Source organism: Hyposmocoma kahamanoa, unplaced genomic scaffold, assembly GCF_003589595.1.
Source record: "Hyposmocoma kahamanoa isolate Upper Pololo Valley unplaced genomic scaffold, ASM358959v1 146, whole genome shotgun sequence".
Classification (NCBI taxonomy): Eukaryota; Metazoa; Arthropoda; class Insecta; order Lepidoptera; family Cosmopterigidae; genus Hyposmocoma; species Hyposmocoma kahamanoa.
The window spans coordinates 455,494-469,717 of record NW_020653521.1 but is presented as its reverse complement, the minus strand read 5'-3'; the positions used below and the strand labels follow the sequence as shown (position 1 = coordinate 469,717).

General features: G+C 35.7%; 1 protein-coding gene across 1 annotated transcript in view; it reads right to left on the bottom strand.

Annotated features, from left to right (window-relative positions):
• The window catches only part of LOC113240519 (GILT-like protein 1), a 51,793-nt gene extending 38,389 nt beyond the window's left edge, over nt 1–13,404 (bottom strand). The window contains exon 1 of the mRNA XM_026477850.1: nt 13,303–13,404. The gene's annotated coding sequence lies outside the window, so the exon portion shown is untranslated. The remainder of the gene's footprint in view (nt 1–13,302) is intronic.
• Between the last annotated feature and the right edge of the window lie 820 nt (nt 13,405–14,224).

The following is a 14,224-nucleotide window of genomic DNA, read 5'->3' as shown; positions in this document are numbered from 1 at the left end:
AATTCTAAAGTTTTCGCTGTTTCCAACCAGGGGGTCTACCCTCGATCTCCGTCCGATATCCGTCCGAAACAATTATTGTCAAATAAGTAATATTCGACAAAATTATAAGACAAGTATCCAGTATGAAGCTTCATTCGCATCACGCGTCTTTTCATTTGGTCAAGTATTGCTTATTTGGCAGCAATTGTTTCGGACGGATGTCGGGTGGAACTCGAGAGTAGACCCCCAGACACAGATACAACCAACGCACTAACGGGGAAAATAATATGGCGCCACCGTCTATGCGGAAAAGGTACGGAACGAAAACCGAGCGTATTCATGGCTGTTAGAGTTTGTTCACTCCATGATGACTGGAAGTAAATTAAAAAATTAGATTCTTTTTACTCCATAATAAAGGAACCACTTTACACCCGCCACGTAAGGCCATATCGACATATTTTACGAGCATGAGAAGTAACAATGATTTTTTTTTTTGATGTTGACTGTACCACACTTGTTTCTCGATCTTAATTAATTTCAAGTATACTTTATAATAAACGTCACACGCGTTATCGAATTAAAATATTACTGACTTCATTTGAAATGAAGACAAAGCAACAAGACACCATTATCTGACGAAGCAGAGTAAAGGTTAGCCAACGTCAAAATAATAGGTATGTATAATTATTTATATAATCAGTAGGTTATCGTTTAAATGCGTTTGTTGAACTTTTGCTTTATTTTTAACAGTTGGCATGGTCAGAGAAGATCCCGGATTCAATACTCTTTAGTACCAACTTGGGATATAAACGCCGTGATAGCCTGAAACCTAATTTACATTACGAAATTAGTGTCATAATAGTTATTTGTTATGCAAGGCTGCAAAGTTGTTATTTGAGGCGAGTGCTTATATTGAAACCTGAGGAAGCGAAGGACGCTAAGGTTCAAAAGTAGATTCCTGCGCGTAGCCGTACGTAAAATTTCTAGGTAAGTTTGTGTTTTTTTTTCTATCATGAAAATTGTTAGGAATCGTGTTTTCACACCGTATACTAATCAGAGTATATCCTCTATTTTTAACCGACTTCAAAAAAGGAGGAGGTTCTCAATACGTCTGTATTTCTTTTTGTAGTTACGCGATAACTCCGAAATTTGTGAACCGATTTTGATGAATCGTTTTTTGTTGGAAAGAGGGTACCTCAGTGGTAGTCCCATTTTAATATAAAGAAAATATTCCCCCTATCAGGGTGACAAACTAGGGGATCAATGATTTGTGAAGTTGGTTTTTTTGGTACTCTATATTGAGATTATTATGATGTTCTTCGTGGCCATCCTCTTCCAACGATGCCTTCCACGTCAGTTCTATGTATTTCTTTCGTTAATCTACATTCATTCGTCCATTCCATGTGCCCAAACCAATTCAGCATCGCATAAGAAGCAGGTTAAAAAGAAATCTATACGTATGCCTCGCTTCAGGAAGTCAATATTGCAGTTTTTGGCATAAAAGTGAATATTATTTGTAATGTATATTATATTTGTAATGTATATTATATTTATTTTATAATTTAATTTGTTATTTTATAACTTAATTTGTTAATACAGTAAACATATGTAATAACAGTAAATTAATAATAATTGTCTTAACTTTCATACTCTCATCATGGCATGTTCACCTGTAATTGGTTAAGCATTTTAACTGTAACACCCTATCGAATGTGTGTAAAACATTGTTGTAACCGAATGTATTAAGCGTTGGTGAATTTAAATAAATAAATAAATATAAATAGAAACTACGTTAACTCCATGTTAGTAACCGGTTCATTCCTAAAGTTACTCATTACAACATGTTATTATCGCCACATCTTGACGCATAGGTCAAAGTTGACTACCAATAATGAGCCAGAGCAGCCTGGTCTCTAATTCAAGAGTAATAGCATTTATAGGAAAGGTCTTTGTAAGATTGTTGAGAGTGACCATGTGGTTAGGTATGTTGTCTGTTTTCACTTTATAAAGTATCTTGTGAAAGTTATGACAAAAGTACGTAATATTTTTGTATTTGAATTCTCATCATGTTTTTTTTATACTTCAAGTGACGGGACGAGCAATTTGAGCGCCTGTTGGTAAACTACACGCCTGTCCATAACAGTTGCAGTGCCACTCAGAGCTTTAAATCGCAAAGACCTGAGGGGCACTGTCACTGCGTCCGTCACCCTGAGACATAAGTTGACAAGTCCCATGTGCCTGTAATTTCACCAGCACCCTTACCCTTCAAAACCGGAACACAGTAATGCTGACATTACAGCTGTGCTTGGCGGAAATAATGGATAAGGGGGCAGTACTTCCCTGGACGAACTCTTTCACAAGGAGCTCTACGGCTATTAAACATTTTTATATTGAGATATTTTTCTTTATCTACAGAGAATTTGTTAAATTTTGGTTTCTTAACTGAAGCCTTATATAGGAAATGAAACTATTTTTCCGGATTTAAATCGCGTATATTTGTTTTTTCAAAAAAACCGACGTTTCGGGCCCTTTACAGGTCCCACGGTTGACTGAGGTGGTACAGTGTTCAACCAGTTATGTCTAATTAGAAATAGTTTTGGGGCGGCTTTAGACGCCGCCTATTATCACCGGCTGGCTGTGGCAGTCTCTTTGGACGAGAGTCGCCAAGGAGAGTGTCACACTTGCCGTAAATGTTTGACAGTTTACAGTTACGTAAATGGTCATGTCAGCGATTGCAAATTGTTTGCCAGGTTTGTTATAAAGATCTTGTAAAAACCACGAAACATTATAATTATATCGCCATTCACGAAGTTCACGAGGCCGTTTTATTGTTAGTTAGGGGAACGATAAATTCCCCAAGGTTTCATTTCCTATGTGTAACAATCGCGAAAACCTAAGAACTCGATATGAAGCCTTATTAAATTCACAGTTAATCCAAAATTTGCAAATTGCCCAGCGCGGTCGGATCTGTGTCCAATTTTCTCGAACTGTTTTTATATTATTCATATTAAGAATCGATACTACCTCAGCATGAATTGTAATTTATCCCGTACTAATAAGGTTCATTTTGCTTGGGTCGAGCGGCCAATTTATTTTTTTACAAATGTAATTAAAGCCCTTTGAAAAATGTATATCGTGTTCTATTTAGTTCAATGACATAAGAAAAAAATCATTGGTATATATAAAGTACCTATTGTATATGGTGGTTCTCTTGTAAAATTTCTAGGTAAGTTTGTGTTTTTTTTCTATCATGAAAATTGCTAGGAATCGTGTTCTCACACCGTATACTAATCAGAGTATATCCTCTATTTTTAACCGACTTCAAAAAAGGAGGAGGTTCTCAATTCGTCTGTATGTTTTTTTTTTGGTATGTATGTTACGCGATAACTCCGGTATTTGTGAACCGATTTTCATGATTCTTTTTTGTTGGAAAGGGGGTACTTCCATAGTGGTCCCATTTCATTTTTAAGAAAAGCATCCACCTCTAAGGGTGGCTGTTCACGCATGAAGATTCATTTTTATAAATAGCGCCTAACTTTAATTTAGGATCAATTACTTTAATGGTTGATTTTGCTATTTCTCCAATTCAAGGCGTTTCTCTCTCAATATACTTTGAGGAGTGAGAACCGATTTTTATTATCTCCAGTGTCAAGTCCTGTTTAGTGGCGAACTAGGGGATATTTCAATAAAACTTAGCAAATAGACGAAATTCCACTTACTTTTGAGGTCGGTTTTTTAGTACTGTGTACTGAGATTATACTATATATTTTTTATACTTTCATTGTTATGCAGAATCAACCAAAGCCATTTGTGGTTGTATCATAGAATCTTAATTTACAACGTGCGGATTGCGTAACGCGAGAGGTGATCCCCCACACCTCCCCTAATTACTAGGCTCGTGTATCTCGCCATAAACAACAGTTAAATAAAACAGTACAGTGCTCTACGCGTTCAATACAACATTCAGGATGCTGATGGGGCTGCCGCGCAGGATTCGGGTCAGCCCCAACAGCATCCTGAGCATGATCCGGCTCTACTGTCCATACGTCAAATCATTGAACAATGATTCACGTACTTAAAAATAAGTAGTGGTGTCCTATTGTGCTTTGTCTTTGTTGTTTTGTGTACACGTACTAACATTAGATGTAAGTGATTTTGTAACTAACACCTTGGGTCCATGTTACCTAAATAAATGGATTTTTATTATTATTATTATTAAATAACGAACAATGTAAATATGGATAAGCAAACTTTTGGGTGGGTTTTTACTTATAAAAAGTTATAATTGTATTTATATTATCTAAAAACCACATCTTATGTGTGTTTCGAAATTTCGCAGCGCCGTGCCGAGGTCAGATTGTGGCAACAACAGAATTGTTTGGTTACACTAGTACATTACCACACTAGCGGTTTTCGATGAATAAACTTTTAAATTATGTACATAAGCACCTAACCAATTAGCTGAACTGTAGTAAAATCGCTAAAACGACGCAGTCTTCTTTCAAAACTCTTTCAAACTTTTACGAGGAATAAAAATAAACTAGTTGTTCTTGATTGTCGTGTTTACAAAGACCCTAATTCATTTAAAGGGCTATGTACACTTCTATTAAGTGTAATAAGATTCCAGTTGATATTCGAAATTTGCAATTTATGAAGTTTAAAACAAAAACTTAATTCTAACGGTTATTTATTCAGCTTCTGCGCACTTGGATGACAAAAATCCGTGGTGACAAAAACCCGTTTAGCTCATGCAGGTTGTTACGACCTAGGATGTTTGAAATAAATATTGTAAACGATGTTGTAGCGCTCTTCGTGGACGTGAAATAAAACCAAGTTGATTGGAAATATTACAAGATTTTTAAACGACTTCAAAAAAAGGAGGAGGTTCTCATTTTTCTTTTGTATGTATGTTACGCGATAACTCCGGTATTTTTGAACCGATTTTCATGACTCTTTTTTTGTTGGAAAGAGGGTTCCTCCATAGTGGTCCCATTTAAATTTGAGCGGTTTATAGGATTTCACTCACTCTCCATTAAGCGATTTTAATAAAAATTGGCAAATAGATGTAATTTAAAATTTTTGGGATTGTTTCTTTTTTTTATAAAAAGTTATTTTGAACACCTTTTACTGACTTTGGTAATCTTATACATCACTAGGGCCCGGATTAATGTTAATTATATATTTTTTATTACAATAATTGACATTCTTTAATTTGTTTTCTACATAAATAATGATATTTAGAATAAAAAAGTGACTTCTATTTTCCATAATTACATGTTTAGACTGCGTTATTATTGTTCTGGTTGGTTGGAGGTTTGGACCATATTTCTACACGAAACTTGCAATAATTGTTATTTTCAATATTACGTAATATATTATTTAATTAAAAAAAAAGAGAGGTGCGTGCGTGCTTGAAAAAACAAAATAAAGGGTTTAATACACTAAAAAAAAAATTAGAAACACAGAATTTTAATATTGAAAATTTACAAAAACTTGTAATTGTGTATTGTAACAATTACAGTAACGAAAATTAGATTGCAGTGGAATAAAATTTCTATGTGAATACCATTGACTTACAATTATATGGACGTCGGGTCCGCGCTAAAAAGTGTCCGAACTTATAGGGCGTTAAAATCGTATACAGAGCGTCATTCACGCTCTAGTCTTCGTTTGTTCGACTGACAGCGAAGCAAGCAAAATTAGACAGTACTGCGATGACATTACAATTTAAATTCAACGTTTTAGCTTTTTCATATTCCTTTACATGTCACTGCGTTTAAATAGGTTGACTTGGGACATCTTTTTCGAGGTTTTTGTATTAGACCCGTCGTCCATTTATTTGTAAGTCAATGGTGAATACAGTTGTTTTTTTATCACCATTTGTAGTTTATACTGTATATTTATCCCAGCCCTATACAACACCAATAAGGTATAATCAAACTCGTTTTTAAAACTAAACTATATAAATTCTTATTACGATAATACGGTCAAGACTAGGTACGTACAAGTTTACATGTAGCTGATTTGTATGACTTGCATGAGTCAAACAGTCTCCGGCCAATTTAGATTATAGGCCGCAATTTCAATCCACCTCGGTTAAAACTCAGGGCAATGAACCCGCACCAGGTTAAGGACACCTCGGATGCAATTTGAGGTATACTTAAAAGTACTGCCCACGAACTAAATTAGAGTACCTAAGCCTAAGAACGTTTGCACATTACTGTCAAATAAGAAACACTCAACCAAATGAAAAGACGCATGATGCTAATGAAGCTGACATTGTAATTTGGTCGGATAGACTCCTAGACATTTCGGTTCTGTTGCCAACGCAACAGAATTTTTGTAACTTAACTTAATGTAATTTTCGAAGCTCTAAGTGGAGCTCCTTGTGAAAGAGTTCGCCCAGGGTTGTACTGCTATCTATTTCTGCCGCCAAGCAGTAATGTCAGCATTGCTGTGTTCCGGTTTTGAAGGGTACGGGTGCTGGTGAAAGTACAGGCACGTGGGTCTTGTCAACTTAAGGGTGACGGGCGCAGTGGTAGTGCACCTTAGATCTTTGCAATTTAAAGCTCTAAAGCTCTGAGTATTCAAATATAAAAAAGGATGTTCACTTTTGAATTGTACTTTCACAAGAAACCGCCACTGTTTAGCGTTTAATGGCACTACTTCTGTAAGCCAGTAACCTATTGCCAATCTATTACAGTCAACTTAAATCGTATTTACTTTAACGAGCTCGTCGAGATTCTTTACATCCTTCTACTTTGGTTTGGCGGATACAACTAGCGAAGGGCGAATCCAGTTATTTAACTCGAATACTTCGAGTTACTGCCACAACGAGTCAATTCGAGTTACTTTTTTATGACCTCAGCTAACTCGGCTGGGTAGTGTAGTCTAGGCTCTACTCTATGAGTAGAAGTACTGGCTGAATGAATACAGATTTGTGTTTAGAATGTATTTCAAAAATAGGATAGAAAAAAGAAGAACATCTTAGGAGTTCTAGAAGAAGCTTCCAAAAATCAACATGTAATGTAAAATACGTAATAAATATTTATTTACGAAGATTATCCCGGTTTATATTTAAAAAGATCTCTCGCTACGCTACCTGAGCTACGTCCTATATAGTACCTAATAATTCATTCATACAGCGCAATATGCTTAGGCTACTCGTTCGGCGACCTTCGGAGCACGCTCGAGTCGCTCGCGAAGGGCGAGTCGAGTTACTTGACTCGAATAATTCGAGCTACTTTTTATGAATACGAGTTAGCTCGGTGCGGTTCTCGCCGCGCCGCGCCGACTCGAATTCTACATTCGAACATCTGCTACTCGTTCTCACTCGGTCGGCTCGGCGACCTTCGGAGAACGCTCGAGTCGCGGTCGGTCGGCCGATCGTGTGCAACTCGTTGAATCGTCAGTTCGAGTTGTACTCGCGATTGCTGTGTCAGAAACCGAGTCGAGTTACCTCGAGTTGCAACTCGAGTTAGCAGTCACGTCAACTCGAGTAACTCGAGTTGAAAATAGTCTCAGTACAGAGTACTAAAAAAAACCGACCTCAAAAGTACGTGGAATTGCATCTATTTGGCAAGTTTTTTTGAAATCGGTTACCGGAAAGTGCGCAAGTGAATCCGGGGATTCATCCCCTAGTTCGTCACTATACGGGACTTGACACAGGAGATAATAAAAATCGGTTCTCACTACTCAAAGTATATTGAGAGAAAAACGCCTTGAATTGGAGAATAGCTAAATCAACCATTAACATAATTGCTCTTTATAATAAAATTTAGGCGCTATTTATAAAAATGAACCTTCATGCGTGAACCCTTAGAGGCGGATGATTTTCTTCAAAATTAAATGGGACCACTATGGAGGCCTTTCCAACAAAAAAGAATCATCAAAATCGGTTCACAAATACCGGAGTTATCGCGTAACATACATACAAAAAAAAAATCGAATTGAGAACCTCTTCCTTTTATTGAAGTCGGTTAAAAATACAACTCGCCCCATCGCTAGCTACAACTACATTAAAATAAGTTATTTACAAACTGCAGGTTGTAACGCGTCCGAAATTCTCACATTTATAATCTATGCAACAAGAGCGGAGTGCCACCTTCTAAATCTCGAATCTAAATGAATAAAACTTACGCCATCTAGAAGGGATAGACCGAAATGTGTTTTTGTCACAGGACACTAGATAACGCTTTGCATCTTTGTTGCAATAACTACATCAGGCTTTGGGTGCCGAACGCCCTTGGTACTCCCAATGCTTCTAATTTCAAATTGCAACAGTGAACCGGTTAAAACTCGTTTCGTGTTGAAAATGTGCGTCTTTTGACAGTCTTTGTTGTTGCAAAAATGAAACAAATTACCATTATATCTTTCGCGTCATAACTTTTGCAATACGTTATCTAGGTATTTATAGATATCGCAGCTATTCAAAAATAGTGGACTTAAATAAGTAGTTCATATTTAGGAGTCGATACTATCTTAGGAATTAAATTTCTTCCCGTACTAATACAATTCATTTTGTTGGGTTGAGCGGCCAATTAATTTTTTTACAAACGAGTTCTATTTAGTTCTGTTGATATTAAAAAAAAATCTTTGGTATGTGTAAAGTACCTATTGAATACAGCTTTTTTTTTATTTTTATTTATTTATTTATTTTATTTATTTTATTTGCATATACACGTTACATTCAAAATGTTACATGCACCCAGTAAGGGTGTATGTATGTTACGCAATAACTCCGGTATTTGTGAACCGGTTTTCATGATTCTTTTTTTGTTGGAAAGGGGGTACTTCCATAGTGGCCCCATTTCATTTTGAAGAAAATCATCCACCTCTAAGGGTGGCTGTTCACGCATGAACATTCATTTTTATAAATAGCGCCTAACATTAATTTAGGAGCAATTACTTCAACGTTTGATTTTGCTATTTCTCCAATTCAAGGCGTTTTTCTCTCAATGTACTTTGAGTAGCGAGAACCGATTTTTATTATCTACAGGGTCAAGTCCTGTATAGTGACGAACTAGGGGATATTTCAATGAAACTTAGCAAATAGACGTAATTCGACGTACTTTTGAGGTCGGTTTTTTTAGTACTCTGTGCTGAGATTATTTCGAAAGTGTTCAACACTTTCGCTGTTATCCGGAATCAACCAAAGCCATTTGAGGTTGCATCAACTCTTAAAGAACTCGAGTAATTAAAATTAACTCGAGTTTTGAACAAAACTGATCGGCAGGTCTGGAAACCTTTGGGGGAGGCATAGGCCTACATAACATAGGTTCAGCAGTGGAAGTCTTCCGGCAGATATGATAATGAATTATATATATACTACAAGTCAATACCAGTCGCGAGCTCGCCTCGTGACTTAAATAGACTCGAGCACGAATGTCGCACTCGAGTTTATTCGGAAACTAGATAGGCTCGTAATATATCAAGCAGTGGAGTTTATGAGTCGAGTCTTGTGAATTGATCTCGAGTCTTAAAATGTAGACTATCGGACTCGAGTTTTTACAACACTAAGAGTCGTATTCCAGAACTGTACTCAATGCTCAAGTCAGGATTTGAGCAGACTTGAGTATGATTTCAAGCACTGGAAATACGACCCTTATTGGCAAGGACTTGAGTATGATTTTCAGTGCTCACTGCAATGCTCAAGTCCTGACTTGAGTATTATATTTATACGACTCTAGGAGGCAACTAAACATTTGCGAATTGTACGTAATTAACCGACTTCAAGAAAGGAAGACTTTTTTTTTTATGTATGTTTTTGGTGATTCTTTTGTTTGTTGGAACGAGAATATCTTAGTATTGATCTCATTTAAATTTGAAGAAAATTTGGTTGGGGATGAATCAGGTTTCTCGCCCTTTCCGGTAACCAATATCAATAAAACTTGGCAAATATATGTAAATCCACGCACTTTTGAGGTCGGTTTTTTGTCATAAAAAAGTTATAATTATTTACAAAGTAAAATTATACGTACGTGTCGCTGTAGGAGTTGGAACCGTTAGCCTCTTAAAAAAAGCAGCACGTAAAAAAATCTGAAGTTATGGCCGAGGGTAATATGTTTAAGTTAGTTTTAACCTTTACAGTTGGCCGTAAACTGAGAATAATGGCAATGTTACGTTATTTAATGGCGGAAATAATGAATGGCGTTGTGTACAGAGGTTTCGGATACGGTTACTTATTCTTTTTTTTTATACAAAAACAAAGTGCGCATTTGACCTCCATCTCACGTGATGGAAAGTGACGATGAGGTCGACGATGGAGCATGCACGACTAAATAATGCCTACTCACTTGGACTTGAAAAGGTCCAAGTTATAACGTTCAGGGAAGAAGTCTGCAGGCAGGGAATTCATTCCCTAGCCGCTCGCCATATATTAAAATCCTTCAGATTCCAAATTTCCAATTTCTAGGCCCGTAGGATTTCCAGTGACCTTTGTTATCAGAAAATCATATCCTGAAAATTGATAGACCGTCTGGACAAGTCGGTAAGATAATTTACAATTTACTTATTCCTCCAAAAAGAAGAATATTTTTTATCTTTATTTTTTTACAATACACTCATAGCACCGCACTAGGGAAACCCTGTGTCGCGGGTGCCATGGACACACACATAGACAACCACAAATTACACCTAAACTTACGACAGAAATAAATATACGCCATACACATATTTCTTCCGGCCTGGGAATCGAACCCAGGACCTCGGCGTGGTAGTCCGGCGGTATACGGTTTACTTTCGGTTCTGGTAACAGAAAAATGCTAACTATAAACAGAAAATGGAAAATTTAATAAAATTAAACAAAATATGACTTTATGATGATACGAAATATCACCAATAGATAATATATTACAAGCTAAATAAGGTATTTTTGTAGGACTTTCAAAGTTTTACGAGAGATAATTGATAAGATCATAACGTACAAAGCGAAAATGGTAGATTGAGCTCAAGTATGTGGAACGACGCGTACTGTTGGAACAAGTACGCCGCTCTCAAAGCACTTCTTCCCCTTTATTGTTCTGTAGGTGCCAGCATCTTAGGTATCCTGTCTCGGGAAACCAATTTTTAACAATCGACACAAAAAAGTAGTTTAAGTTTGAAGCTCTTGTGGCTCCTAAACAGATGGACTGATCTCCAAGCAACAACCATGGTGCAAACTATTCCGCCACCGAGGTTATCAAATAATACAATCATAATATGTTAAATAGAATAAATAACAAACTATAATATATAAATTATACTAATTTTAAAATCATTATAAATATTTTATTACAAAATGTTAGTGCTATATTAACAATTGATCGAATCACAATTCATTTCACATCGAGCAGTTAGGTTTTTACGATTGTTACACGTTTCTAAGATATGAAAGTAATATTTCGGATCTAGATCGTAGTAGAGGTTTTTTCAAGCAAACCAACGTTTCGGGCCTTTTACATGTCCCATGGTTAGGACGTTACAGTTCTGTATATAGAACTATTTCACATTTTCTTTTTTTAATAATACAATTTAAAAAAAAAAGAAAATATCAAATATCAAATATGACCCTACTCAAACGTTCTACTGCGTCGAATTCTATTGGTCGAAATATTATCGATATATAATTTGGTTTTTTACCTTCCTCGGATCGTACTTATATAATTTAAATTTGAAAATTTATTCTCAAAATAATTACGAATGCAAGAAAGTCGTGATAAAATGGACTAAACTACAATGAAACAGAACAATTTATTGAAGATGTCTTGTGAAGTTAAAAATGGTAATATTAAAGGTCTAAAAACAAAACAATGTTGGGGAGAGTGATAAACACACACGAACACGTAACCCCCACGCACACAACTGCACTTCTCTTGTACTCCGTAATTTAACACGACTATTTAGTAACTAATTTTTATTTCAAATTTTGTCTGACCAACATCCTTTATTTTGCCTATACTTATATGTATAATGTTATTGATTTTTTTACGGAGGTAGAGACTTGGCGACCTGAAATACAGGATCAACCTAGTTCAGGCCTTAGTTTCTGCAAATGTTAGTGCTTATATATCAGTTAATGTAAGACTACAGTGAAAACTTTACAGAGAAAATAAAGATCATTATTATAAATATAAGCCTTTAGGACACCTCACTAAGAAACGATTGCATAATATACTATAATATTATACTTTGCAGTCAGCCGTGGGACCTGTAAAGGGCCCGACACGTTAGTTCATTTGAAAAAAACAAATATTCACGAAATAAGATACGAAAAATTAGTTTCATTTTCAATTTATAGTTACTTAAACTTTAACGAACATAAAAATTGGTAGCCTACAGCTCCTTGTGAAAGAGTCCGTCCAGGGAAGTACTGCCAACTTACCTATTTCTGCTGCCAAGCAGTAATATGAACGTGCTGATAAAGTTACAGGTACGTGAGACTTGTACAATTTATATCTCAGGGTGTCGGGCGCAGTGTCCCACAGATCTTCAGAGCAACTGTTATGGACAGGCGCGTAACTATCAGTAAGCTTACGTCTTGTTCGTCCCTCCACTTGATATTATAAATAATCTCCGAATCGACTTCAAAAGTCATTTATCCCCTTGTTTGCCACCTTGAAGATTTTCTTCAAATTCAAATCGGACCCCTATTGACGTACCCTCTAAGCAACAAAAAAGAATCAACATTATCGGTTCACAAAGTTATCGCGTAACATGCGTACAAAAAAAAACGTTGTCGAATTGAGAAATAAATAATAAAGAAATAAATTGTATACGCATTGATGACGAAATGGGTATGTCCGTAGTAAGAAAATGTTCATACTTTAAGTAAATTAATTTCTCCCCTCTTTATTATTTGTTATAATATAACCTAACGAGAGACTGACTTTGATAAGAGCTACTTAAGAGAAAGCCAAGTAATTTTGTTTGATCTGGAAAATTTGTATTAAGTTAAATTGCGACCGTTAGTTTTTAATTTTTATGTATTATTGGAATTAGAAACAACAAAAAGTGTTTTCCTATCTACTGAAGCAGGTATTCGACAAAAAAAATTGTAAAATATACAAACAAAATATATTGAATTTTATAATATTGCAAGCAGTGTACTACATTATATTATTTCAGTTCTTCTGAGGTGCATGTCTAAATAATAAAAGTACATTTTCAAGGACGACCACTTTGAAGGAAACTTGAACAGCACGACTTGATTTTAGAAGATAAAAAAACAACAATCGCACGAATATCTTTGCAAACACAACAAAGAAGGATTTATGAGAAAAAAAAGGCGCGACACTATTTCGTTTTTTTTTCTTAAATAAATAAATCAAAACAAAATTCACTTACGTTCAAAAACTTGTTTGCTTTTTTAAATAACACACGACTGTGTAGCACTTGGCGCTGTTACGGACTGACCGGTTGCAAAATAAAGAAGTCAATATGGGCGAGTGTTGCGGCAAAGTTAATGTTGCGGGTGAATAAATACAATTGCAATACAATAATTCTTTGTTTTCGAACGGATTGCAAGTTTCCAATCTACATTTGACCAGCGCAACTGTCGAACTAAGTCGCTTTTGCCGTTAATAAACTAAAGGGAAGCGTTTACAATATTGTTTTTAAGTCCAGTCATAACTTCAGAATAATGTTACATCCGACATAAATTTTGAATTTAATCTCCTGATGCGAAACACGGACGTTGTCTAGGACGAAGCTTGGCTAGAAAATACGTATTTAATTTGGCCTTGAAAAGATGCCGAGTTTTAACCCACTACAAAAGAAAGATAGATAATAAATATACTTTATTGCTCAAATACAAAAAACAAAAACAGTACATAGACGGCTTAAAACTAATGTGGGCAAAGGTGGCATTATCGCTAAGAGCGATCTCTTCCAGACAACCTTTGAGATATAGGAAAATAAACAATAATGAACATTATATTTTATCAAATAATAAATATAGTATAGTATACCTACATGTATATTAGTATACATAAATATACCTTAATAAACTTAAATACTTACTAATAAATAAATACACGTTGCAGATTAGGACAGTGTCAGAAGATATTTACGAATCCAGTTTTGAAAATGGGAAGCGACTTTGAATGTCGGATTTCAGACGAGAGTTCGTTCCATAGTTGTGCAGCCTTAACCGTAAAAGAGTTTTTTAAATACTCCGAGAGAGTGAAAGGTGGTTTCAATAGGTTATCCATTTTAGACCTAAATTCACGGTTGTGATCCTCCCCGGGAAGCGAAAACGTTCCTTAAG